A 23,916-nucleotide genomic window follows, 5' to 3' on the forward strand; every position below is an offset into this window, starting at 1 on the left:
AGAAACCTGCTGGCCTTTGTCACTTTGGTCCCGAGGATCCCACAGTCTCCAGGAACTGCTTAGGGAAAGAATACAAAGACCTGCAGGCAAGGAGCATCCACCTGGGAAGGTAATGGGTTTGCTGAGTTCCCTGCAAAGGGATGGGACTGGAGGGCCAATCGCAGTGACTCCTTGATGCACAATAGTGGACAAAAACTCACCCAGCTGCTCCCTGTGAAGGGACAAGGGAGGGAAGGAGGGGGATTTGGACCCCACCACCAGTTAATAATTTGGATATTATTTTTCTATTTGATGTTGGTTCCTGGTATATATCCTTCTCAGATTAAAGCTATTTTGCAATTGGCTTATGTAACAGAATATTAAAATAAGCCTCTCTCTGCCTCAGATCACTTGAGGTCCCAGAGGAAGAGAAAACAAACAGGTGCCAACTATCCTCACTATAATGTGAGGTGGGTGCTAAACTAACAGTGAAGGATTTGCTTAAGGAGATTTCTGAAAACCAGTTTTGCCACCTTAGCTCATCACGTAAATCAAGAATGTGTAAGGATTGAAAAGAGGAGGCTTAAGAGTTTTCAGAGAAAATAAAAGCATCCTTGAAAAAGAATTGTTGGAAAGCCAAGTGCCAAGGAAAATGGAGGAGGGTGCTCCACCCCCCCAACCATGAAGCAAAGCTGGGCTTCAGAAGGGTCACTTGATGACCTGACAAGTGCTCCCTAGAGTTTGGAGGGATAGGACTGACAGTAAAGCTGTGACACAGAACAGACAGAGAGGCAGGGGAGAGCCAAGGGCAAGGCAGGAATGCCCCAGTGTGTCATGTGGGCCAATGAACCCACAGGAGAGAGAGCTCTGGAACCAGCTTGAGAGGAACTCTGACCTAGGACAAGAATTCCCTTGCCCCATGAATCACCATGGCAAAGTCCCAGTGAGGGAATCTTCAAGAATCCCATGGACACTCCCAAAAAGAGTAAAAGGAAGCACTGACTATCCACTAAGCTCAGGGGGCAAGATCACGACAGTACAAGCTCCTTTCTCCTTATCCTCAGTCCCTTCTGGGACCATTTCTACAAGGGTCAGAAACAGCAGCTACTGGGCAGGGCACGAGCTCATCAGTAAGAAGCCAACCACAACCCCTCTCCCACCGCTGGCTTCCAGACCCAAAGATGTACCGAGCTGGGTGGAGGGAGATGCTCCAAGTGAGTGAGAACTTGAGGTTTTTATTATGACGCTGGTCCAGACGGCCTAGTTACTGTAATGAGACTGCTCTTGTGCTTTCAATGGATGGGAACTCTATGAGATTAGCCCAAGACTACATCTCCGAGATTTAAAGAACTTGCCGTGCACAGCAAGGTGAAGTGCCAGTGAGAGAAGAGTAAAGTTTTTTGTTTACATCCTGGCTGGTCAGATTGGTTCAATAAGATGACTGCATGTATTCAGTCTATTTGCTTTCTTGTATTTCTTTTCTTTTTCTCCCCAAAGCCCCCCGGTACATAGTTGTGTATTTTTAGCTGTGAGTCCTTCTAGTTGTGGCATGTGGGATGCCACCTCAGCATGGCTTGACAAGCAGCGCCATGTCAGCGCACAGTACTCAAACTGGAGAATCCCTGGGCTGCAGAAGCGGTGCGCATGAACTCAACCACTCAGCCACGGGGCCAGCCCCTGCTTTATTGTATTTCTATTCGCTTTTCTGATGCTTATTTTGAATGCAGACTTTGGCCATTAATTAATGTGAAATTTTAATTTTGAACTCTTTCCTCCTTAAGCCCAAAATAAAAAGAATAATTCTGCTTAGCCTGTCACTTTGCACATTTAAGAAAAACAGTGTTGTCCATCTCAGCCCTGGTACAAAAAGAAGACAGGAATTTGAACCCAAAGCAGAAAGGGGCTGACGAGGAGCCAAATGGAGACCGTGAACAGCTTTCCAGCTTTTCCAGAAATTGCTCTTTGCAGTGTGGTTTTATTATCTGTTGAAAAAAACTATAAGTTCTCAGAATGCTATGCAGAAATTTCATTAAATGTAACTATAAGGCCATATTGTGGAATAAAAACATTTTATTCTCTAAAATATTATTGCGATTCTCTCCTTACAACAAATGGTAGGCAACAGAGCCTCTGGACTTTGCTTTCATCCCTGGCAACATCAGTGTGTATCATTTAGCACGATGTTCAAAGTCCAAAGCCAATCCCGACGAGCGAACAAGGGGATGGGAGAGAATGTCCATGATGAGGCTTAAATGATGCAGATACTCACTCCAGTCCCTCAGAAGAGGAGCCCACTTGAGCCAAACCATTCAAACTCTAAATGCAAGTCTAGGGAGCAAACCCCATTTCCAATGCACCCGAGCCTGGGTAAAAGAAAGAAATAGGGCATTTCACATGTCACTGATTAGAAAAACAATGAAACAGACAACGTAAGGATAAATGAACTTCTTTTGCAAAAGCAAAAGGATAATTTGGGGCCCTCTAGAAAAAAAGCAGAATGGTAGTCCACCTCTTCTGCTTCCACATACACATATCTTCATCACTATGGTTACCAGGTACAAGAGGAAAGAAGGAGGAGAACTAGGATGAAATGCTTAGGGATGCAGATCTCACCAGGTAATAGAGGACCTGTCTCTCAGGATGCTCCTGATCTCCTCCCAGCATCTCTACTGATGCTCAGGGTTCAGAGCCAGGTGGTAGAGGAGCCAGGACATGCCCCCCGTCGTGGTGTGCTGCCCTGCCAACAGGAACGTGTTCACCTTGGACTGCAGGTCAGTGTCTGAGAGGTTTTCGGCCTAGAAAGTACAAGAGAGAGATTTTTACGCAATGTCAGTTTATAGATGTTTGGAACCCCGATCAAAATAATGGTTTTAGGGAAAAAACTAGAGTTTCAAATGAGAGTTTCCATTTTAATTCAGTTCAACAAATATATAATATGAGCCACACTCTGCCCACAGCATAACTGAGAACAAAGTTAGATAAGGAAAGCAGGCCTTGCAAAGAGTTCCTCCACTCATCCTGCCCAATTTGTCCAGATTTTCCAGCACCTCATCCTCAGGATTTTTCCAGCTTACCCGGTGACCCATTCTCCTGTGCTTCCCGGCACTACCATGTGTCATCATGACAATTCTGTCAAATCAGTAAAAAACTTATTCTTCTCTGACTCCCTCTAGTGTCAGAGTACAGAATTCTGTTTACCTCAAACTGTATAGAACCAATCCATCAGGTCAGAAGTACTGTCAAATTTAGGTCATCAATTTTGCTTATGTCTCTCCTCCTCCCAACTCATCCACCTACTCACACAATTAACTAGACACCTGAGCAGGCTCAGAAATTTGAAACATTTATCTGGCCAGAAGGGACAACATGCAGAAAATCCTGGTACTTCCTCTTTGAGTGCTATCCTGCCTCTTCTCATCCTTGAGGGATTATTTTTCCATCCTGGATTACCTTTTCTGGGGTAGAATAATAATTCCCCATTAGCAAAGTGATAGCAAAGTCAATCAAAGTAAAATCAATTACAGAGCAAGCTACGGCCCATAAATAGCTTCCAATATTGCCTAATGTCCTGGGAGGATATTACACTTAAATAGATGTAATTTTTGCAGATGTTTATTTTCCCATCAAATGATAACCTTTGATCAAAGCTAAAGACAACCACAACAGACCAAAAATACACTTCATATAACTAGGTAGGCAATATTATGAAGATGATTTCAAATTTAGGTGCAAGTGAAAAATCATTCTATTCTTTCTAAGGCTAATATCTCGTTTTCATGGAAAAGTAATCAAATGAAATGGAGTGAAACGGAATACAGGAAAAGATAGGCCAACATGTGTATAACTGAAAGAGCTAAACGAAAAGACAAAAATATGCAACACGATATTTGAAACCTTCAAGAAAACTGTCTAGAAATAAGAGAAAATTCAAATCTACATGTTCAAGGGTTCACCCTATGCCTGGAAACATTGGAACAGAATAACCAATTCCAATATACATCCTAGTAAAACTATTCAATGTTAAAGACAGAGAAAAGAAAATCCTCATAGACTCCAGAAAAAAAAAAAGACCCAATTTCTTTTAAGGGTAAGAAAGTTAGGCTAGCATCTTGCTTCTCAAGAACAATAAAGAAATCAATCAAGATTAGAGCATTTTCAAGAAACTCAAGGAAATGTGTGAAATAAGTATTTTTATAGCCAGCAGTATTGTCCTCCAAGTATCAAGTGTACTGAAAAACAGTTGTCAACTTGCATGAACTCAGAAAATACTATACTCACGAGCTCATCCTCAGGAATCCATACTGGATAAGCTTCATCCAACCAAGAGAGGAATGGAAAAGTTTCATAGATTTAATTCTACATCTCAGACTAAAACAAGGGTAGGGACATGCACTTAAGAATAACACATAAACATTGAAAGTGAGAATAATGCAACCAAAAGTCGGAGGAGTATAGGAAAGAAAGGGGGAAGTAGAATAAGAAACCTAATAGTTTTCCAGGTGAGAAATGAAAATCACAAGATGTCATTGAAAGCTGACAGACCATCAGCCACAGTCCCCAAAGGACAAATACTGTATGGTTCCACAAACACGACGTAACGAAGTACCTAGTCAACTTCATAGACAGAAAGTAGAACAGGGGTTGCCAGGGGCTGAGGGGGGAGTGGAATGAAGAGTTATTGTTTGGTGGGTATGGAGCTTCAGTTTTGCAAGACGAAAAGAGTTCTGGAGATGGACGGTGGTGATGGTTGTACAGCAATGTGAATGTACTTAGTAGCACTGAACTGTACACTTCAAAAAGGTGAAGATGGTAAATGTTATGTTGTGTGTATTTTATCACAATATAAAGTACTGATCAACCAGATAGCAAAAGATTAAATAAGGAAAAGTGGGATTAAGGATCTATGAAATGACTAAATACTACAATCGACATAGAACAAAAATATAAACCTTCTTAAATGTCAAAAGGTATTACATTTAGAAAGAGCAAAGAAGACATACCATGTAGAAAAAAAAACACGGCACATTGGGTAGAGTAATGTCCCCCCAAAACTCATGTCCACCCAGAACCTGCGAATGTAGCCTTATTTGGAAATAGGGTCTTTAAAGATGTAATCAAGTTAAGATGATGCCGTGTTGGATTAGGGTGGGTCCTAATACAATGACTGGTATCCATTGAAAAAGAGGGAAATTTGGACACAGACACTGCTATATGCTGAATGCTCCTGCCCTCCCAAAATTCATAGGTTGGAACCTAATACCCAATATGATGCTATTTGCAGGTGAGATATTTGCATAGTGATTAGGTCATGAGGACACAGCCCTCATGAATGGGATTAGTGCCCTTATGGGACCTCAGGGAGCTCCTTCACCCCTTCTGCCATGTGATGACACAGCGAGAAGTCAGCCAGCTAAGAACTGGAAGCAGACCCTCATTGGACACCAAATCTACTGCTAACTTGATCTTGGACATCACAGACTCCAGAATTGTGAGAAATGAATATTTGTTGTTTATAAGCAACCCAGTCTGTGGTATTCTGTTACAGCAGCCCAAATGGACTAAGATAGACACACAGAGGGAAGACAACCACAGGAAGACAGAGACAGAAACGAGAGTGAAACAGCTGCAAGCCAAGGAATGCCAAGGATCACCTGCAACCACCAGAAGGCAGGAAGAGGCGAGGAAGGATTCTTTCCTAGAGCCTTCAAGAGGGATCATGCTCCTGCCAACACCTTGATTTTGGACACCTAGCCTCCAGAACTGTGAGAGAATGAACTGTTGTTGTTTTAAGCCACCAAGTCTGTGGTTACTCGTTATAGAAGCCCTAGGGAACTAACACGAAAACTAATTATAACACAATACACACAGTAAAACATAATAATATGACAACGTTGACACTAAACGTCAGTCATTTCAATAAATAAGAATGAGAGTGATTTGCTTACTAAACTAAAAAGGTTTTCAGGGGCCAGCCCAGTTGCCTAGTGGTTAAGTTTGGCGTGCTCCACTTCAGCACCCAGGTTTGGATGCTGGGGAAGCACCTACACCACTCATCAGCCATGCTGTGGCAGCAACCCACATACAAAACAGAGGAACATTGGCACAGAAGTTAGCTCAGAGCAAATCTTCCTCACCAAAAAAAAAGAAAATGATTTTCAAATTGGCCCCAGAAGCAAAACCCAACTATGGGCTACGTAGAAGAAAAACACATAAAAGTAATTCAAATGGCTAAAAATAAAGGCACAGATATACCAGGCAAGCATAGATGACAAGATGACAAGAAAGCTGGGGTTGGAATCCTGAAATCAGACAAAGTAGAATTTGATCAAAACCTCATTAAACGACATCAGTTTTTAATGCTAAAAGTCATGAAATCACAAGATACAATAGTTATGATCAAATACACGCACTACAGACACAGCAGTACCTATTTAAAGCAGAAACCACAGATGATGGAAGAAAAAGCAGGCAGAATCACACTAATAATAGGAGCCTTTAACATACCACTCTCAGGACATGACATGTCAAGTTCAAGAAAATAAGATATGGAAGATCAACAAAATAATATCACACAACAGATGGGGAGAAATATCAAGCACCATTCCTAATACCAGAAAATATATCTTCTTCTCAAGAATACGTGGAAAATTTACAAAAATTCACCATACAGTAAATCAAAGAAAACATTACTAACTTCCATAAAGGGGAAATCGTACAAACAATGCTTTCTAATTGCAATGCAATAAAAGTAGAAATTTTTAAAAATAAAAAAACCTTTCCACATAGAAATTTTTAAGCCTTCTATTAAATATCTTTGGAATAAAAAGGAAATAAAACAGAAAATACAGAATTTATGAAAAAATAATGAAGAGATTGCTTATCAAAATAAAAAGGATATATTTAATCAGTGAACAAAACAAAAAATCATAGCCTTAAAAACACACAGCAATAAAAAAAACATATAGCAATAAAACATAGAAGATCCACCCTAAAATTCATATGGTATCTCAAGGGACCTCAAATAGCCAAAACAATCTTGAAAAAGAAGAACAAAACTGGCAGAGTTTTGTAATTTAAAATTTTGTAATTTCAAAACTTACTACAGACCTACACTAATCAAAACAGTGTGCTACTGGTACATGGACAGACATATACTATATATGAATAGAATATATGTATAGAATAGAGAACCCAGAAATAAATCCTGGCGTAGATGGTCAAATGAATTTTCACAAGCGTGTTAAGACTATTCAATGGAGAAAGGACAATCTTTTCAACAAATGATTCTGGGAAAACTGGACATCCACAGGCAAAGGAATAAAGTTGGACTCTTATCTCACACCATATACAAAACTGACTCAAAATAGATCAAGGATCTAAATGTAAGACCTAAAACAATAAAACTCTTAGAGGAAAACATAGAACAAAAGCTTCAGGACATTGGATTTGGCAAGAATTTCTTGGGTATCACACCTAAGGCACAGGTAACAAAAGAAAAAATAAACAACTTGAGCTTTGTGAAAATTAAACATCTTCTGCATGACAAGACAGTATCGACAGAGCAAAAAGGCAACCCACAGAATAAAGAAAATGTATGCAAATCATATATCTGATAATGGATTAATATCCAGAATACATAGAAAACTTCTAAAATGCAACAACAAAAAAACAAACAACCCCATTCACAAACAAGCCAAGGACTTGAATAGACATTGCTCCAAAGAAGATCACAAAAATGGCCAATAAGTACGTGCAAAGATGCTCAACACCACTGATCATTAGGGAAATGCAAATCAATACTACAAAGAGATACCACCTCACACCCATTAGGAAGGCTATCATCAAAAAAAGAACTGTAGACAAAGATGTGGAGAAATTGGAACACTTGGCACACTATTGGTGAAAATACAAACTGGTACGGACACTGTGAAAAACAGTATGACAGTTCCACAAAAAATTAAAAATAGAATTTTCATATGATCCAGGAATTCTACTTCTGGGTACATACACAAGAGTTGAAAGCAGGGTCTCAAAAACATATCTGTACACCCATGTTCATAGCACCAATATTCACAATAGCTAAATATGGAAGCAACTCAAGTATCCATCGATGGATGAATTGATAAACAAAAGGTGGTATATACATACAATGTACTATTTTCAGCCTTAAAAAGAAGGTAAATTCTGACATGTGCTGCAACATGGATGAACATTCAGGACACGTTAAGTGAAAAAACAACTCACAAAAAGAGAAGCACTGGATGATTCCATTTATATGAAGTACTTAGAATAGTCAAAATCATAAAGACAGAAAGTATAATGGTGGTCACCAGCGGCTGAGGAGAGGAGAGAATGGGGAGTTATTTTAACAGGTATAGAATTTCAGTTTTACAAGATGAAAAGAATTATGGGGATGGATGGGAGTGAGAAGGGACAACAATGTGAATGTATTTAATACCACTGAACTGCACATTTAAAAATGGTGAAGATGGTAAATTTTATGTTATGTGCATTTTACCACAACAAAAAACCTACAAAGACACATGCGTACACAAACACAAACACACATTCACATACAAATAGATGAACAAAGCAAAAAAAAAAAAGTAGCAATAAGAATGCAAATAAATACATTAAATACTAAATAAAAAACTAGAAAAAGAACAATAAAATAAACCAAGAGAGAGTACAAGGTAGAAAATAATAAGGAAAATAGCGAAAATTAATAGAATAAAGAAAAGAAAAGCAGTAGACCAAATTAAGAAATCAAAATCGTGGCTCCTTCAAAAGAAAAATCCATAACAGGTATATATTAGCCAACTTGATCAGAAAAAAAAAAAAATGCCAGAAAGCACAATATACAAAGTAAGAAATGATATGAGAAAAGCAACTCTTGATACTGAGAATTTTTTTTAAATCATGAGACTACCAACTTCTAGCCAAATAAACTTTAAAACCCAGATGAAATGGAGGAATCAGTGTACCAAAATTGACCCCAATACAGATAGAAAACTTAGGCTAATTTCCATAGAAGAAACAAAGAAAGAAACCAAGGAACTACTCCTATGAGGAAAATAAAAATAAAGGACCACGGAGAAGAAAGAGATAAAGGAATACGGAAAAGAAAGAGAGAAAGGAATACAAGAAATATTTGAAACAATAAATGACCAAGGACTTTTCAAAATTAATGATAGACACAAAACCACAGATACTGAAAACTCAAAGAACCCCAAGCAGGAATACACCAAAAAATCTATACCTGTAGACACCATACTCAAAAAGTGGAAAATTCAAAGAAAAGAAGAAACTCTTGAAAGTTACAAGAATGTTGTGGTTAAAGGGAGAAAACCTCTTACCTATATAGAAGAAAGGATAAGAATTACATTGACCATCTCTTCAGAAACCAGGCAAACAAGAAGAGAGTGTAGCAAAACATTTAAAGTGTTGAAAGAAAAAACCCACACCTAGAATTCTGTAAAATTACCTTTGAAGGTAAAGGAGAAATAAAGACTTTCCCAGAAAAACAAAAATAGGGAATTTGTCACCATTAGACTGACTTTGCAAGAAATAGTAAAGGAAGTTCTTTAGATAGTAAAAAAAATATATGTAGATCAAAAGTTCAGATCCACATAAATGAAAGAGCCTTAAAGAAGGAATAAATGAAGGAAACATAAAATCTTTTGTTTTTCCTATTTTTAATTGATCAAATAGATACTACTTTGCTCAAAATCATAATATCAACAATGTACCCACTGTTTTTAGGTTATAGATAAGTGAAATAAATGAGAACAATTTTATAAGGGATAGGAGAAAAGTTGGCAATACTCTGCTATCAGGTACTTGTAAGCATTTGAAAGTGAACTTGGATTCGTTGTAAATATATATTTTAAACTCATGGGCTAAAAAGAAGTATTATTTATATGCTAAGAGAGGAGAAAAATGTAATCATATAAAATGCTCCATTAACAAATGAAAAACAGTGGAAAATTTTTGCAGAAAGCAAAAACTAGCAAGCAGTAACAAGTATGGTAGTTATCAATCCAACTATATTAACAATCACTTTAAACATCAATGGTTTGATACACTAATTAAAACACAGAGACTGTCAGAGAGGATAAAAAAAACAAGACCCAACTATATATTGTCTACAAGAAACCCGCTTTAAATATAAAGACACATATAGATTAAAAGTAAAGGGATAGAGAAAGATATACCATGCTAACTAACCAAAGGAAAGCTGCAGTAACTATACTAATTGCAGACAAAAGAGATTACAGAGCAAGGAAAATGATTAGCGATAAAGAAAGAAATTGCATAATGATAAAGAAGTCAATTCTTCAAGAAGACAACAAACTTTCATGTGAGTGTGCTGACAACAGAGTGTCAAAATACGTGAAGCAAAGATTAATGGGACTATAAGGAGAAATAGATGAATCAGCTCTTATACTTGGAGACTTCAATGCCTCTCCACTAGTCCGGGAGAGATCCAGCAGGCAGAAAACCAGCAAGGACATCGTTGAACTAAACAACATCGTCAATCAATTGGATCTAATTGACATCTATAGAATACCTCTCCAACAACAGCACAATACACCTCCTTCTACAGCTCACGCAGAACATTCACCAAGAGAGACCGCATTCTAGGCCATAAAACACACCCTAAATTTTGAAAGAACAGAAATCCCACAAAGTATGCTCTCAGACCACAATGGAATAGAAATAAATAGCAGAAAGATAGTGTGAAAACCCCAAAATACTTGGAGAGTAAACCACACACCTCCAAATAACACATAGCTCAAAGGAGAAGTCTCAGGAGAATTTTTCAAAATATTTGGAACTCAACAAAGTTAAAAGACAACTGATCAAAATTGTGGAATGCAGTGAAAGCACTGCTTAGGGGGAAGTTGATAGCACTGAATGAATATATTAGAAAAGAAGAAAGATCTAAAATCAGTAATCTAACCTTCAACATTAGAAAACTAGAAAAAGAAGAACAAATTAAAACCAAAGTAAGTAGAAGAAAAGAAAAAATAAAAATTAGTGCAGAAAGCAATGAAGCTGAAAACAGGAAATTAAGAGATAAAAATCAATGAAATCAAAAGTCCTTTCTTCGAAAAGATCAGTAAAATTGATAAAGCTCTAGCCGAGTTAACTAAGAAAAAAAAGACGGAGACACAAATTACTAAGATAAGAAATAAAAAGAGGCCATCACTACTGAACCTATGAACATTAAAAAGATAAGACAGAACTATTATGACCAACTCAATGCCCACAAATTTGATAACTTGGCTGAAATGGACCAATTTCTTGAAAGACACAATAAACCAACACTCCAAAAGAGAAATAGATAATCTGATAATCTGAATGAGCTTATATCTAGGAAAGAAATGAACTCAATAATTAAAAACCTCCCAAAACAGAAAGAACGGGATGCAGATGATTTCACTGGTGAATTCTACCAAATATTTAAGGAAGAAATTACATCAGTTCTCTATAATCTCTTCCCAAGAATAGAAGCAGATGGAATACCTCCTAACTCATTTTATGAGGCCAGCCATTATCCTAATATCAAGACCACACAAAAACATTACAAGAAAGGACAACAATAAACCAAGATCTTTCATGAACATAGATGCAAAAATCCTCAAGTAAATATTAGCAAATCTAATGTGGCAATGTATACAAGGAATTATATACCATCACCAAAGGGGAATTATTCCAGGTATGCAAGGCTGGTTCAACATTCAAAAATCAACTAATGTAATCTATCACATCAACAGGCTAAAGAATACAAATCAGATGATCATATAAAAAGACACAGAAAAAGCATTGGACAAAACGCAATATCCACTCTTGATTCAAAAAAAGAATTCTCAGCAAACTAGGAATACCAGGAGAACTTCCTCAACTTGATTTTTAAAAATGTAAAAAAACCGTAGAGCTTACATCATACTTAATGGTGAGATACTAGATGCTTTCCTGCTAAGATCAGATACAAGGCAATGATGCCCCCTTTCATCATTCCTATTCAACACTGTACTGGATGTCCCAGGTAATGCAAGAAAAGGAAATAAAAGATATACTGATTAAGAAGGGAGAAATAAAATGATCTTTGCTCAGAGATGACATAATTCTCTATGTAGAAAATCCCAAAGAATCAACAAAAACCTCATGGAACTAAGAAATAAATATAGCAAAGTTGCAAGATACAAGGCTAATATGCAAAAGTCAATAGCTTTCTTACATACGACCAATAAATAATTAGAATTTGAAATTAAAATCACAATACCATTTACATTAGCACCAAAAAAAATGAAGTACCTAGGTATAAATCTAAAAAAATACGTACAAAACCTATATGAGGAAAACTACAAAATTCTGGTGAAAGAAATCAAAAAACATCTAAATAAATTGACAGAGGTTCCATGTCCATAAATACAAAGACCCAATATTGTGTTCTTCCTAACTTGATTTATAGGTTCAACACAATCACAATAAAAAAATCAAACAAGTTATTTTGTGGATATCAACAAACTGATTCGAAAGTTTATATGTAAAAGCAAAAGACCAAGAATACCCAAAAGAGTATTTAAGGAGAACAACAAAGTCAAGGACTGACTACCCAACTTCAAGAGTTTCTCTAAAGCTACAGTCATCAAGACAGTCTGGTAATGGTGAAAAGAGAGAGAAATAAATCAATGGAACAGAACAGAAAGCCCCAAAATAGACCCACACAAATACAGCCACTGACCTCTCACAAAGGAACAAAGGCAATTCAATGGAGAAAGGATCGTCTTTTCAACAAATGGTGCTGGAACAACTGGGCATCCATGTGCAAAAAAAGAGAATCTAGACAGGGATCTTACACCTTTCACAAATATTAACATAAAATAGATCATAGACCCAAAAGAAAAATGTAAAACTGTGAAACACCCAGAGAATAACATAGAAGGAAATCTGTGACCTTGCATGTGACAATGACTTTTTAGATACAACACCAAATGCATAACCTATGAGAGAGAAAAAATGATAAACTGAACTTCACTAAAATGGAAAACTGGTGAGCAAAATGCACAGTTACTCGAAAAAAAAGACAAGCTCCAAATTGGGAGAAAATATTTGCAAAAGACACTTCTAATAAAGGATTGTTATCCAAAAGATACAAAAAAAGTCTTGAAACTCGACAGTAAGGAAAAATCAACCTGATTAAAAACTGCACCAAAGACTTCAACAGGTACCTCACCAATGAGGATATGCAGATAGAAAATAAGCATATGAAAAGAGGCTGCACATCATATGCCATGTGGGTAGTGCAAGTTAAGGACAATGACAATTTGATGTCAGCATCATGGTGGAGAATTATTCCCTTTGTTTCTCCCCTCTAGGTTACAAACAGATATCCGTTGACCAGGGAAAGATTCCTTACAGAGCACAACAAAATACCTAAGAGATCCATGCATCTATACATCTGAAAGTGGGTGGACAGGCCCCGGGGAGGCAGCAGGACTAGAAAAACTGCTTCCTCCCCCTCCCGCAGCAGCAGTGATGCAAAATGGAGATACTCATCCCAGCACATGTGCCTTCAAACAGAGGCTGAAGGGGCAGACACAGCACTCCCAGATTAGTCCTCACCCCTAATCCTTCCACCAGTGGGGATAGTATAAAAAACGTGGATTTTCATGGTTGGGGTATGGTGCCCCTACATGAGTTTTCAAACACACCCGTTCATGCCAGCTACCTGAGGCTGCACAAGTGAGCAGCAATGACAAACACTCCCTGCTTAGCCCCTGCTTCCCACTGCAGGAGCAGGTGGAAGCTGAGATCTGAGGCATCAGGAACTACAGCAGAACCCATGACCCAGCCCCAGTGGCAGCACTCCCCAACAATGGCTGTAATAGCTGTGTGGGCTGCACACAAGTCCCTGCGTCCCTGGGCACCCAGCACCAACAAAACCTGTGAACTCAGTGCCCCTAGCAGCAGTGAAACCAACACTCCAGAGTCAGTGGCAGAACATGACACCCAGCCAACCCTGGAAGCAGCAGAAGTGCTCATAGCCTGGTGACCCCAGTGGCAACACCTGAGACCGCAGCAACATCATAAGCAGCAAGGCACCAGCTACCTCCAAGACACAAACAGCACAAGGGGGACACTGACGACACCTCTAGCAGAGGCAGTGGAGGGTTGAAAGTGGAGGCTCTCACATACAACCAGAAGCAGCTCAGAACCAAAGTAACCAAAGCCGTACCCAAATAAGAAAGGTGGTTCCCACCACAAAAATGCCAGCAGATGATAAACTCATCAAGTACCATGAAGAACTACTGTGCTACAGTAACACAGTAGCACAGAAAGAAAAGGAAAACTCTTCAGAAAGCAAACTCAAAGGACCAGAAGATTACAATCTAATTGACAGAGAATTCAAAATAGCTGTCATGAACAGATTCAGTGAGTTGCAGGAAAACTCAGAAAGACACTTAAATGAGCCCAGAAATAAAATTAATGAACAGAAGGAGTACTTCACCAAAGAGAGTTAAATTCTAAAAAAAAAAGTTTTTGAGATGAAGACAATTAATGAATTGCAAAATAAAGTAGAAAGCATTAAAAACAGAGCAGACCATATGGAAGAGAGAATTAGTGAGCTCAAAGATAGAAGATTAGAAATGACAGGTGGAATTTGAGAGAGAAATAAGATTTTTTAAAAATGAAGAAATTCTATGAAAAATATCTGACTCAATTTGGAAAAGTAACACAAGGATAATAAGTATCCCAGAAGGAGAAGAGAGGGAGAAAGGAGCAGCAGAGAGCTTATTCAAAGAAGTAATAGCTAAGTACTTTCCAAACCTGGGGAAGAAACGGGATATACAAGTACACGAAGCTAATACAACTCCTACTTATCTCAATGCAAAAAGACCTTCTCTAAGATATATAATATTAAAATTGTCAAAAGTCAATGACAAAGAAAGAATAGGAAGGGCAGCCAGAGAGAAGAAAAGAACTTCTAAAGGAACCTCCAACAGGCTATCAGTGGATTTCCCAGCAGAAACCCGACAGGCTAGGAGAGAGTGGAATATTCAAAATATTGAAAGTCAAAAACAATCATCCAAGAATACTCTATCCAGCAGAGTTATCTTTCAGACATAAAGGAAAAAGAAAAGCTTTCCCAGACAAACAAAGCTGGGGGAGCTCGTTGCCACTAGACCTGCCTTACAAGAAATAGTAAAAGGAGCCCTTCTACTAAAATAAAAAGGCAAGGGTTTACAAAGCTTTTGAGCAAGCTGATAAACAGACAGACTCAGAAAATTGTAACTCTAGATCAGAATGGGTTAGTAAAACATATAATTATAACATAAAGGGTGAAGGGAAAGAAAGCATCAAACATAACTACCACCACTTCAATTAGGTCACATATCTCAGCTCTAAAGAAATTGTAGGGGCCGGCCCACTGGTGCAGTGGTTAAGTGCACACGTTCCACTTCTCAGCAGCCTGGGGTTCCCCAGTTTGGATGCCGGATGTGGACATGGCACTGCTTGACAAATGCCCTACAGTGGTAGACGTCCCACATATAAAGTAGAGGAAGATGGGCATGGATGTTAGCTCAGGGCCAGTCTTCCTCAGCAAAAAGAGAAGGATTGGCAGTAGTTAGCTCAGGGCTAATCTTCCTCAAAAAAAAAAAAAAGAAAGAAAGCAATTGTAGGCACAGAATGAAGGGATGGAAGATGATACTCCAAAGAAATGGTAACCAAAAGTAAGTGAGTGTAGCTGTATCTATATCAAACAAAACTGACTTCAAGCCAAAGACGATAATAAAAGACAAAGATAGACATTATTCAATGATAACTATTTAATGATAAAAGGGACATTCCACAAGAAAACATAATACTTATCAATATTAATAGTAATAGTAATAAGGGAACACCAAAGTATATAAAGCAGCTATTAATAGAACTGAAGGGAGAAACTGACGGCAACACAATAATAGTAGGGACTTTAATACCCACTAATATCAACGGATAGATCATCCAGACAGAAAGTCAACAAGTAAACAGTGGTCTTAAATGAAACACTAGACCGGATGGTATTACTAGATATATATGGAACAACCCTTCCAAAAGTATCAGAAAAGACATTCTTCCCAAGTGGACATGGCACATTCTTAAAGATAGACCATATACTAGGAAACAAAGCCTCAACAAATTTCAGAAGATTGGCATAATATCAAGCATGTTTTCTGACCACAGTCATATGAAACAACATCAGTTACAAGAAAAAAGCTGGAAAAGTCACCAATATGTGAAGTTAAAGTAACACATTACTGAACAACAACTGGATAAATGAACGACTCTAAGGAGAAATTAAAAAATGCCTGGAGACAAATGAAATGAAAACACAATATACCAAAACCTATGGGATGCAGCAAGAGCAGTACTAAGAGGGAAGTTTACAGCCATACAGGCCTACCTCAAGACAAGAGAAAAGTCTTAAATAAACAATCTAAACCAAACCTAAAAGCATGAGAAAAAGAATACAAAGACCAAAGTCAGTACAAGGAAGGAAACAATAAAAATCAAAGCAGAAATAAATGAAATAGAGACTAAAGAAAAAAACAATAGAAAGGGTCAATGAAACTAAGATCTGGGTCTCTGAAATGAGGAGCAAAACAGACTAACCGTTAGTGAGTTTTAATAAGAAAAGAGAGCTAATCCTTCTGACTCAGCCCAACTGAGACGAGGGTCTTACTGTCTGGCTTTACTGGCTATTAACTGCAGTGAGGACACCCCCAGAAAAGCTATTGGCTGAAAGCCCAAAAGAACCGGGTCTTAAAGGGCCCACACACAAACTCACTCATTGCAGCAACCCAAAATCACCAGAGAGAAGGCTGACAGTCATTTGGGGAAACGAGACTCACCTGGTGGGTTTTGGGGGCAACTTGGTGAGAGGAGGGACCTCTCTGGGGACTGAGACATTGGTGGGGGCCATTTTTCTGAACTGGTCCAGGCATGCTGACACAGACCCCAGTGGGCGCCATTGAGGTTCTTCTCTTGGCCTGTTAGCCCAGGGGTCTGCCACACCCACTAGAGCACAGATTTAATCCAGTTGAGCCAGGGCAGGCAACCCGCCCTAGGGACTGGCTCCACCTAACAGCAAGCCCTCAGGCTACTTTTCAGCCTGCATTGACTGGGTGCCTTGATCCTCTACAGGCAGGCAAGGGTGTCTGCCTCTGTGGGGCAGGGCCTGTGTGAGGACCAGGTGAACTGTGGGGGGCATTGGTGGAGAGGTGGGGGCCTCTGCAGTGTGGCATTGGGGTACACTCCAGGGGGTTGAGAAGTTTGCATGGATGAAGACCATGTTGATGGTGTGTCTTGTCCTGTGGGGGGTGAGGCTTATCAGTGGCAGAAGACCTGTGCTTCACAAATAGCCATAAAATGGATCAGCCCCACCTTCCAAAGCCTGAAACAATTGAGTGCTCCTCTGCCTAGGGCCAGCGCCACTCAGCTCCACTCCTAAGATAACAACAGCCTTGTAGGCCTGAGGCCTATAGCAACTGTAAGACCCTGAGGCTAGCAACCAGCTACCCCAGGTACCAACCCAATTAAGAGGAAAACTGAATAGGAGTGTGCTGATAGACACTGTAGCCAACAGTGCTGAGGCTCCTCGAACCGGATTTACAAACAGCTGGCCAGGGAAGGAAACACTAGATTCCCTGGGTACCTGCAGTGGGAGCAGCCCTGACACAGCAGAAGGACACAAGTAGCCCACAAAGGGGTCACTCCCAGATCTTCTGGACTGGTGATGAGAGGGAAGCACACTGCTGGGCCTCAAAAGGCATCTCACACATAAGGCCACTTCTCCAAGATCAGGAGACATAGCCGACTCACCTAATACATAGAAATAAGCACAGAGAAAGAGGCATAATGAGGAGACAAAGGAATACTTTCCAAGCAAGGGAAGAGGACAAAACCCCAGAAAAAGGACTAACTGAAACAGAAACAAGCAACCTACTCGACAAAGAGTTCAAACAAAATATCATGAGGATGCTCACAGATATGGGGAGAAGACTGGATGAACACAGTGAGCACATCAGCAAAGAACTGGAAGATATAAAGAAAACAATAAGAAATGAGGAATACAATACTGGAAATGAGAAATTCACTAGAGGGACTCAATAGCAGAGTAGAGGGTGCAGAAGAATGGATCAGCAAGCTAGAGGAAAGACTAGAGGAAATCACCCAAGCAGAACAGAAAAAAGAATCAGAGAGAATGAGAGCATCTAAGGGAACCCTGGGACAATATCAAGCATGCTAACTTTCGGATTATAGGTGTCCCAGAAGCGGGGGAGAGACAAAGGGCAGAAAATGTATTTGAAGAAATAATAGATGAAAATTTTCCTAATCTGAGGAAGGAAACAGACATCCAGGTTCAGGAAGTACAGAGAGCTCCAAACAAGATAAGCCCAAAGAGGCCCATGCCAAGACATATTATAATTAAAATGTCCAAAATTAAGGATAAAGAGAGAATCCTAAAAGCAGCAAGAGAAAGGCCACAAGTGACAGATACGGGAAGCCCATCAGGCTATCAGAGGACTTCTCAGCCAAGACCCTACAGGCAAGAAGAGAATGGCACGACATATTTAAAGTGCTAAAAGGAAAAAACCTACAGCCAACAATACTCTATCCATCAAGCCTGTCGTTCAGAATGAAAGGAGAGATAAAGAGCCTCCCAGACAAGCAAAAATTAAAGGAGTTTATCACCAAGAAACCAGTTCTACAAGAAATGCTGAAGGGACTTATTTAAGTGGAAAAAAATGACCACAGAGTTTTTTTAAATTATCAAAAAAACAAAACAACAACAAAAAAACAGGCAATAAAATTGCTTGTCAAGGTAAAAATATAGTAAAGCTAGCAGATTAACTACCTGTGAAGACGTTATGAAAGTTAAAAGACAAATGTACTAAAATCACCTATTTCAATGATAAGAGGGTAATGGATGGACACACACTAAAAAAGAGACTATATATAATTTGAAAAACATAAAATGTGGGAGGAAAAGAGTGAAAAAGTAGGGCTTTTAGAAAGAGGTCAAGCTAAAGAGTCTATCAACTCAACATAGACTGTTATATACATAGAATATTAAATAGGATCCTTGTGGTAATCACAAATCAGAAACCTATAATAAGCTAGCAAAAAAGTAAGACAAAAGAAATCAAACATATTACTAAAGAAAGCCATCAAACCACAAGGGAAGAGAGCAAGAGAAAAAGAAAGGAACAGAGAAGAACTACTAAAACACCCAGAAAAAAAAAATAACAAAATGGCAATAAATACATATTTATCAATGGCTACTTTAAACGTCAATGGACTAAATGCACCAATCAAATGCCATAGTGTGGCTAATTGGATAAAAAAAAAAAGACCCACGTACATGCTGCATACAAGAGACACACTTCAGACCTAAAGACACTCACAAACTGAAAGTGAAAGGATGGAAAAATATATTCCATGCAAATGGCAGAGAAAAGGAAGCAGGGGTAGCAATACTTACATCAGACAAAATAGACTTTAAAACAAAAACTGTAAGAAGACACAAAGAAGAGCACTACATAATGATAAAGGGAACAAACAACAAGAAAATGGAACACTTGTAAATATCTATGCACCCAACATAGGAGCACCTAAATATATAAAGCAATTATTAACAGACACAAAAGGAGACATAGTAACACAATACTAGTAGGAGACTCTAACACTCCACTTACACCAATGGGTAGATCATCCAAACAGAAGATCAATAAGGAAACACTGGCCTTAAGGGACACATTAGACCAGATGGACTTAGTAGACATATACAGAACATTCCATCCAAAAACCACAGAATACACGTTCTTTTCAAATGCATATGGAACATTCTCCAGGACTGATCACATACTAGGACACAAAACAAGCCTCACTAAATTTAAGAAGATCGAAATAATAACATGCATCTTTTCTGACCACAAAGGTATGAAACTAGAAATCAACTACAGGGAGAAAACCAGAAAAGCCACAAAAATATGGAGATTAAACAAAATGCTACTGAACTGCGATTGGGTCAATGAAGAAATCAAAGGAGAAATCAAAAAATTCCTGGAGACATATGAAAATGGAAATATGACATGCCAAAATCTCTGGGATACGGCAAAAGCAGTTCTAAGAGGGAAGTTTATAGCAATTCAGGCCTACCTGAACAAAGAAGAAAAATCCCAAATAGACAATCTAAAAGCGCGTCTAAAGGTTCTGGAAAAAGAATAACAAACAAAGCACAAAATCAGCAGAAGGAAGGAAATAATAAAAATCAGAGCAGAAATAAATGAAATAGAGAGTAAAAAAAATAGAAAAAAATAATGAAACCAAGAGATGGTTCTTTGAAAAGATAAACAAAATTGACAAACCCTTAACTACACTCATCAAGAAAAAAAGAGAGAAGGCTCAAATAAATAAAATCAGAAATGAAAGAGGAGAGATTACAACACACACCTCAGAAATACAAAAGATAATAAGAGAATACTATGAAAAGCTATACGCCAACAAATCGGAAAATCTAGAAGAAATGGATAAATTCTTAGAAACACACAACTTCCAAAACTGGATCAAGAAGATATAGAAAATCTGAATAGACCATCACCAGTAAGGAGATCAAAACAGCAATCAAAAACCTCCCAAAAATAGAAGTCCAGGACCGGATGGCTTCCCTGGTGAATTCTACCAAACATTCAAAGAAGACTTAATACCTCTCCTTCTCAAACTCCTCCAAAAAATTGAAGAGGAGGCGAGGCTTCCTAACTCCTTCTACAAAGCCAACATTATCCTGATACCAAAACCAGACAAGGACAACACAAAAGAAGAAAATTACAGGCCGATATCACTAATGAACATCGATCCAAAAATCCTCAACAAAATACTAGCAAATCGAATACAACAATACATTAAAAAGATCATACATCGTGATCGAGTGGGTTACATTCCAGGGATGCAGGGATGGTTCAACATCTGCGAATCTATCAACATGATACACCACATTAACAAAATGAAGAATAAAAATCACATGATCATCTCAATAGATGCAGAGAAAGCATTTGACAAGATACAGCATCCACTTATGATAAAAACTCTAAATAAAATGGGTATAGAAGGAAAATACTTCAACATAATAAAGGCCATATATGACAAACCCACAGTAAATATCATTCTCAGCAGAGAAAAACTGAAAGCTATCCCTTTAAGAACAGGAGCCAGACAATGATGCCCACTGTCACCGCTCTTATTTAACATAGTATTGGAAGTCCCAGCCAGACCAATCAGGCAAGTAAAAGAAATAAAAGGGATCCACATTGGAAAAGAAGTGGAACTTTCACTCTTTGCAGATGACATGATTTTACATCTAGAAAACCCTAAAGAATCCACTAAAACACTTCTAGAAACAATAAAGGAATACTGTCAACTTGCGGGATACAAAATCAACGTACAAAAATTGGTAGCGTTTCTATACACTAACAATGAATTAGCAGAAAGAGAAATTAAGAATACAATCGCAATAAAAAGAATAAAATACCTAGGAATAACTTAACCAAAGAGGTGGAAGATCTGTATACCGAAAACTATAAAACATTCTTGAAAGAAATCCAGGAAGACACAAAGAAATGGAAAGATATTCCGTGCTCTTGGACTGGAAGAATTAACATCGTTAAAATGTCCATACTTCCTAAAGCAATCTATAGATTCAATGCAATCCCTATCAAAGTTCCAACAACATTTTTTACAGAAACAGAACAAAGAATCCTAAAATTTATATGGAACAACAAAAGACCCCGAATAGCCAAAGGATTCCTAAGAACAAAGAACAAAGCTGGAGGTATCACACTTCCTGATTTCAAAATATAACTACAAAGCCATAGTAACCGAAACAGCATGGTACTGGCACAAAAACAGACACACAGATCAATGGAACAGAATCGAGAGCCCAGAAATAAACCCACACATTTATGGACAGCTAATATTCCACAAGGGAGCCAAGAGCATATAATGGAGAAAGGAGAGTCTCTTCAATAAACGGTTTTGGGAAAACTGAACAGCCACATGCAAAAGAATGAAAGTGGACCATTCCCTTACACCATGCACAAAAATCAACTCAAAATGGATTAAAGACTTGGATGTAACACCCAAAACCATGAAACTTCCAGAAGAAAACCTAGGCAGTGTGCTCTTCAACATCAGTCTTAGCAGCATATTTTCAAGTCCCATGTCTGACCGGGCAAGGGAAACAAAAGAAAAAGTGAACAAATGAGACTACATCAAAATAAAGGCTTCTGCACAGCAATGGAAACCATCAACCAAATGAAAAGGCAACCTAACAATTGGGAGAAGATATTTGCAAACCATATATCAGATAAGGGGTTAATATGCAAAATATACAAAGAACTTGTAAAGCTCAACAACAAAAAACCCAACAACCCAATTAAAAAATGGGCAAAAGATCTGAACAGAGATTTCTCCAAAGAAGATATGCGGATGGCCAACAGGCATATGAAAAGATGCTCAACATCATTAGCTATCAGGGAAATGCAAATCTAAACTACAATGAGGTATCACCTCACTCCAGTCAGAATGGCTATAATTAACAAGACAGGAAACAACAAATGCTGGAGAGGGTGTGGAGAGAAGGGAACCCTTGTTCACTGCTGGTGGCGGTGCAAACTGGTACAGCCACTATGGAAAGCAGTATGGAGTATCCTCAGAAAATTAAGGATACATCTACCATATGATCCAGCTATTCCACTGCTGCGTATTTATCCAAAGAACTTGAAAACACAAAGGCATAAAGATACTTGCACCCCTATGCTCATTGTGGCGTTATACACAATAGCCAAGACATGGAAGCAACCTAGGTGCCCATCATGGGACGAATGGATAAAGAAGATGTAGTATTCATACACAATGCAATACTACTCAGCCATAAGAAATGATGAAATCCAGCCGTTTCTGACAACATGGATGGTCCTTGAGGGTATTACGCTGAGTGAAATAAGTCAGAGGGAGAAAGTCAAATACCATATGATCTCACTCATAAGTAGAAGATAAAAACAACGACAAACAAACACATAACAATGGAGAATGGATTGGTGGTTATCATGGGGGAAGGTGGGGGAGGGCAAAAGGGGTGATTAGGCTCACATGTGAGAGGAGGGACTATAGTTTTTGTGTGGTGAACATGATGTAATCTACACAGAATTCGAAATATATTATGATGTACATCCAAAAGCTATATAATGTTATAACCCAATGTTACTGCAATTAAAAATAAATAAATAAAACTGAAAAAAGAAAAAGAAAACAAAAGAAAGGGGCTGGGCCATAAAAAATGATAAAATTGTCCCATTCACAACACGGATGGACCCTGAGGGTATTATGTTAAGCGAAATAAGCCAGATAGAGAAAGGCAGACTCGGTAAGATTCCACTCATATGTGGAAGATGAACAAACACATAGACAAAGAGAACAGACTAGTGGTTACCGGGGGAAGGGGTGGGGGGTGGGCACGAAGGGCGAAGGGGCGCACCCATAAGATGACTGACAAATAATAATGTACAACTGTAATTTCACAATGTTGTAAACTATCATAACCTCAATAAAAATAGAAAAAAAAAATTTAAAAAGAAAGGGGCTGAGGGTGGGGAGTGTTGCTGACACAGAAGTCACAGAAGCAAGAGAGGCAAAGGAAGCCCCTGGTGATCTGGGGGTGCTGCCTGGCCTCTGGGATACACTGACCTAAAAGGGCCCATGGGAGCCTGAACTAGACCAGGGCCTGGGGGACGTGGGATCCCCTTCAGGATTGGCGGGAAACCTCCCCACACTTTCTCCAGTGTCTTCTAAAGGCCCAATACAAATCTTTGCTGCAGAATTCCTTTA

The 23,916-nt window shown here is 38.6% G+C and overlaps 2 long non-coding RNA genes across 2 annotated transcripts in view; both read right to left on the reverse strand.

Annotated features, from left to right (window-relative positions):
* LOC139079236 (uncharacterized) overlaps positions 1 to 23,916 on the reverse strand; it is an 88,948-nt gene that overhangs the window by 35,848 nt on the left and 29,184 nt on the right. The window lies entirely within an intron of this gene.
* LOC139079238 (uncharacterized) lies at positions 2,032 to 3,110 on the reverse strand. Its single transcript, XR_011532661.1, has 3 exons — positions 3,054 to 3,110; positions 2,593 to 2,774; positions 2,032 to 2,342 (listed from the first exon to the last, which is right to left on the reverse strand). It is a non-coding gene; the product is annotated as an uncharacterized lncRNA (long non-coding RNA).

This window comes from Equus przewalskii, chromosome 2 (assembly GCF_037783145.1).
Source record: "Equus przewalskii isolate Varuska chromosome 2, EquPr2, whole genome shotgun sequence".
NCBI classification, from domain to species: domain Eukaryota; kingdom Metazoa; phylum Chordata; class Mammalia; order Perissodactyla; family Equidae; genus Equus; species Equus przewalskii.